The following is a 6,058-nucleotide window of genomic DNA, read 5'->3' as shown; positions in this document are numbered from 1 at the left end:
CTGCTGCCTGGTATCATTTGAATTTTTTAAAATATTTATGCATTTTACAGATGTTAAATATTTATTTTGTATCTAAACATAGTGTTATCAAATAACACTTGGCTGCCAGTCTATAAAGATTTATAGGGACAACATAACCTCTCTATTTTGGTTTTAAGGAGCATTTTGAAATGGTTTAAGCAGATAGAAATTAAGAGTTTTGGACTGGAATGGTTGGCAGTGGTATTACCGATTTGGGAGCGTTATAAAAATGTTTGCACATCTGTCCCTAGGTTTCTTGTTTCAGATCTACCTTTAAAACTGTACTATATTTTCTATTGTCTTTCCTCATTCATCTCTCCAAAAATGCATTATTTCACACGTTAATGTCACCTACTGTTTGTGCGCTCATTTCACCAGTTTGTGTCCCCTTGAAGTCTGGTATTCTCATTACGTTCACTGTGTATTTCTAAGTTCCATGTCACCTGCAAAATTTTAAAATTTTCCCTCTTTACCCAAGTCCACCTGATGAATAGATATTTTTTTAAAAAAAGCAGTGATCTAATTGTTGATCCCTGGGGGACACTGCTGTATACTTTCCACATTTCAGTCTGAAAAATAAATAATGAATCTTTCTGAAATATTGAAAACTTTGCATCCAATTGCCACTGCTCCCTTAATCTCATTGACTTCAGTTTTGCTAATAAATGTCATGTATTGCTCTATCAAATGAACTTTTGAAAGTCCATATAAGGAATATTAATGTACTATGTTTATCAACTCTGCATTACTTCACCAACACACCTTTATCAAGTCTGTGCTTGCTGGTCACTTATAGGTACACATTTTTGTAAATGATTTGCTGTAAATGGTTCCCTAACACTGACACTTGCTGGATTTATCCTTTCTGAACATGGATATAAACAACATTTACATGCCTACTTGATGTAAGGAGGACTGCAAGATAAAAACAAAATGTGGGAAACGCTCCAAGTGAAACAGTTAACATTTTAAGTCAATGATCTGGAGCTCATTAAGAGCTGGAAAAGTTAGAGGTGTAATAGACTTAAAGCAGCTAAATTTTTAACCACTGTGTTAATGGAAAATTCAACCTGTTTGAGGAGGAGTTTTGTGAAATTGTTTGGATTCTACTTTGCGATTAAAGACAGTTCAGAAATTTTCTGAGGCAACCAAGGACTGGACAGTACCAACAAGCCTTATGGCAGTACCCCCTTTTATATAATGTAAGATGATTTTGTGATTCCTTGTGATAGATATTCTGATAGGTTTATTTATCTATTTGTTTAAAAGTAGCTTTAGTGTAGTTGTCACCCGTTACAGCATACTTCCAGGACAGGTGGGACTTGAACCTTATACCTTCTGGCTGAGAGAGAGTAATTTTGTGCCACACTAGTTCTCAACAGCTTCACTATTTACCTTTCCTGTACTTAAAAGGAAACTGCCAACATCCTGACAGCTGCTATTGTGGAACTTTTATCTTTAAACCACAAGGCAGTTCTTGGAAAAGCTATAATGTAATGTAAAACAAAGATTGAAATCTGACCTGCTTATGACTGAACTTGGCCTAACACTTAAGTCTGTGACCAAATGCATGGGATTATAACTTTTTGAACAAACTATTAAATTATGTTTCAAAATCACATGAATCTAAATTATGCACTGATAGCTGATGACTGAGTGTGTAACATTATGCTGGACCCATCACTGATTCCTTGCAATTAAATTTTTTCTTCAGTTAAGAAATATTTCTTTTATCTGGCCCCTTTTTATCCAGCTAGCAGACTTATTTTAAAGTAAGGGCAAATTTTTACATGTCCAGGTGTCAGGAAATGCTCTCCCAGTTGAATCATGTATAATCTCCCAGTGTTGGCTTTCAGCCTTCACTCAAGCAGCAAGGCCTTCTAATTTTAACCTACAGGAAAATGGGCACGTCCCTCTTTTTTGTTTGAATCTACAAGTGCTCATATGCACAACTGAACTTTTTTTCCTTCACATCACCAAATCACCTGTGGTATTTTTCATTGCCATTAGTAAATCACCTGATTGATTAATTTACATGCAAAGTTAAGGACAATGCAAACCATTGTCTCTTTTAATTCTGAGACTGAACGTGTTTCAGGTTCCTTGAACAATACTCGCAATATCCTAATGTTATGATCCCAGCTGATATTATTACTGGGCAAGTCAGATCCCAGAATTAAATCTGGCTTGTTTCTTTTTTTCTATAAATATGGTGGTCTCTTACTGAAACACCAATCTGCAGTCTTGCATGTTTAACAATGAAATATGTTTGTGTGAAAGATAGATAGGTTGATTTCTTTTTCTATGTATCACAAATGAAAAGGTTTTCAAACACCTGGCAAAACAACACCCCATTCTATTTTCCAATACCATCCTTTTCACAGGTATTCAAAATTCTTCTTCTTTACCAAATTTGTAGGTTGAATTTAAAATGTGTTGTTTTTGAAACATTGATATCACACCTTTCATCATACTTATTCCTGCTCACATTTGGAGCATTGGTCTAAAAAAACTAACTTCTGATTCATTAGCCTATGACCAGCTGTGCAGCCAGAAAGAAAGGAAATGTATGATTTTTTTTTTTTCTATGCCTCACGTTGCCCCTCTTGGACAGGATCCCCATGCAAAATGTCCTTTTGACTGTTAGAAGATCTATAAACAGATGCAGAGTCTTCACTTCCTGAGGGGCTCTTGTGGTGCAGTAGTAGTGTCCCACTTGCTCCAGAGGTGTGTAATGACATCACTAAACAGGTTGATTCGAACGTACCCTCAATTCCTGATCACAAATATGAAATCAGAAGTTTCAAGATTCCCTCAATATGGTTCTATCTGACTGTCTCTAAAATCATAGGTATTGGTACCATGACATGCTTCTTGACCTCTGATAGTTACTGGTTTCTAGGTAATTTATTTTGCCCAAATCCATTATAAGACATTTCATTTCTGTTTAAGTGTTTGTGAAGGCAAATTAACCATCACTATTTTCCACTCACTTAACTCTTGTGTTCCCACACATTTAATAACAGCCAATTTGATTTGATATATGCTAAATGTACAATCACATCGCACAGGCTAATAATAATAATAATAATAGTAACATACTGCCAAAGATTTATCCATTACATTATCATTCTAGACTTTTGGTCTGTATTATACCACCAACTATAATATGTGTTCCCCTGCACTGTGTTGCCATATATGTTTCTGATTATGCTTTCCTGGAATGAATCTACAAACACAAGATCTACATCTAAACTCTTATCCTTAGTGCGGATATCAACAGCTCACAACTTGTTTTTTGGTGATATTATTATTAGTCCAATTGTAGCTGACACTGATTTCTCCTGCAACTGAAATTTATAAATGTATACTTGCAGCAGAATCACTGAATAGCAATAAAAAGCAGGATAATTTTTTTCCAGTCCTTAAACCAGGACTTCTGTGGATCATTGGATATCTGAGTATTAAGTAGGCATTGAAGAGGGGACAGCACCACTTTGTATTGCTCAGTTATTCACTAAGTAAATTGAGACATTGCAGGCCTTTGGAATCCTTTATTCACTGGTCTGGATTTTAAACTGGCCAGACATAGATAGGATTTGCACATAGGAACCCTGCAAAATTCCCATTATAACAGACTCTGAAGGCATGCTAAGGAAACTGAACATTCCCCTGTTTTTCATGCCTGCAACACTTCCAAAAGTCTCCATTTAAATCAGAGATTTAAGAGGATTCTGATAAAATTAGGTAAATAATTTAGTCAGGAAAGGCCAGATTATTAAGTACATTGTCTGACTCCTGAGTAACTATTAAACTGATCCCACACTTAACTCACACCGTAGATGTATCCACTGGACACTGGCACCTCTCAAGGACCTAACCTCTTCCTCAATCCCCCCACCCCTGGCTGGATAGGTGTCCCCTCTTCCCCCACCAATCCCTGCTGCATCTGTCCTTTCATTTAGAATATTTAAGGTGGATAGATAGGATCTTAATTAGTAAGGGAAGGTTTAAGGGGAGTAGGCAGGAGAAGGGGATTGAGAAACATATCAGCCATGATTGAATGGCAGAGCAGATTTGATGGTTTGAATGGCCTAATTTGACTCCTATATCGTATGGTCTTGCCCCTGCTACTACCCTTCCCACTAACAGACCAAACCTGCCAACAACCCCTACCAGACCTGACTGCCCATCCACAGGACCAGTCAAGGCCCCCTCTGCCTGCCCCCCCTTACCCCTTATGCGGGGTCCAGCCTCCATTGGACCCAATTTCTCCTAATTACCCTGGCCTAGTCTAAACACTGCGTCATTAACCTTGTATCCTGGCACCCTATCCCCATCCTACTTGGCATTCTATTCATCTGGCATCCTTTCTCTGCTAGCTGGCATTCTATCCTTGCCACTTACCCAGCTGGCACACAGCTAGAAAATGCTGTCATTGTAACTATTTAATTATAGTTATTACAGCTTTCAATTATTAATCAGGATAAACAGGGAGAGAAAAAAAGCTTGCATTTATGTTGCACCTTTTGCAACAACAGATGTCAAAGCATTTTATACCTGATCATGTAGCGTAGAGTCTACTTTTGAGGTAGAGTCATTGTTGTAGTATAGGAAATAAAGCAATCAATTTGATCACAGTGAGCTCCCATAAGCAGTAAGGTGACAAGGATTTAAAACATTTTGGGTGGGAGACAAATACTTGTCAGGAAGCCAGGGATAACTCCCCTGCTCTTCTTTGAAATAGTGCCGTGGGATCTTTTATGTCCACCTCAGAGGACAGTTGGGACCTCATTAACATTTTAAGAGAAGGGTGGCACCTTTGACATTGCAGCACCCAGTATCACATTAGAGTGTCAGCCTTGATTTTTGTGTTCAAGTTGTTAAATTATTTATTAGAAATTGTTGAAAGTGCAAACACTTCGCCTGGAACATTTTTAATGCTTGAATTCACAGTCATATTTAAACATCAGAAAAATTTTGAATTATTTACAACTTAATAATGATCAAAACCTGTTACTCATTTTCCCAAAAGGCTATTTTGATACTCTCACAAGTGCCTTTTATGTAGCTCATCGACATTGGAAGAAGATCCCACGTAGTTTGCCAAAATTACCCCAGACCTATTCCAGCCCACAATGTTATGAGGAGCAGGGAAGAATGGTAACTGGCACTGAACCTTGATGCCATGTTAATGTTTCGCAAACAAGGAAATACGACACAGACTAGACTCTTGTTAGAGGCCCAAAGATCTACCCTTAGCATGTCTTCTGATGAGTTGAACAGTAATTAGTTATCAGGCTGATTCCAGGGATGGTGGGACTGACATATGAGGAGAGATAACTAGGTTAGGATTGTTTGCACTGGAGTTCAGATGAATGAAGGGGGATCTCATAGACACTCATAAAATTCTAACAGGACTAGACATGGTAGAAGTCTAGGGAGGATGTTCCCAATGGTGGGTGTGTCCAGAAGCAGGGGTCACAGTCTGAGGATTCAGGGTAGACCATTTAGGATGGAGATGAGGAGACATTTCTTCACCCAAAGAGCGGTGAGCCTGTGGAATTCATTATCACAGGAAGTAGTTGATGCCAAAAAATTGAATGTATTCAAGAGGTGGCTAGATGTAGCACTTGGGGTGAATGGGATCAAAGGTCATGGGGAAAAAGCAGGATTAGGTTACTGAGTTGGACGTTCAGCCATGATCGTGATGAATGGCGGAGCAGACTCAAAGGGCTGAATGGCCTGCCCCTGCTCCTATCTTCTATGTTTCTCTGAAAACTAACTAGGAACAGCGAAACGCTTGTTAATATTACAATAACTAGATGCAAAGCTCAATATAAACAACAGCAAGAGCAAGTAGCTAATGACAAAATGCTGAACTTGTTCTGTATCACGTAATGTAACCCCTTGGCTGGCTGGGGAACAGGCTTTTCTGTTGTGTTCATCAAGTCTTTAGGTTCCTTCAAATAAATTCTTTTGTCTTTTCTCCAACAATTACACTCCAAAGGTCCTCCACAGATCTGATGGATTGATC

The sequence above is a fragment of the Rhincodon typus genome, chromosome 20, assembly GCF_021869965.1.
Source record: "Rhincodon typus isolate 14 chromosome 20, sRhiTyp1.1, whole genome shotgun sequence".
Taxonomy (NCBI): domain Eukaryota; kingdom Metazoa; phylum Chordata; class Chondrichthyes; order Orectolobiformes; family Rhincodontidae; genus Rhincodon; species Rhincodon typus.
This window is presented reverse-complemented; position numbering follows the sequence as displayed.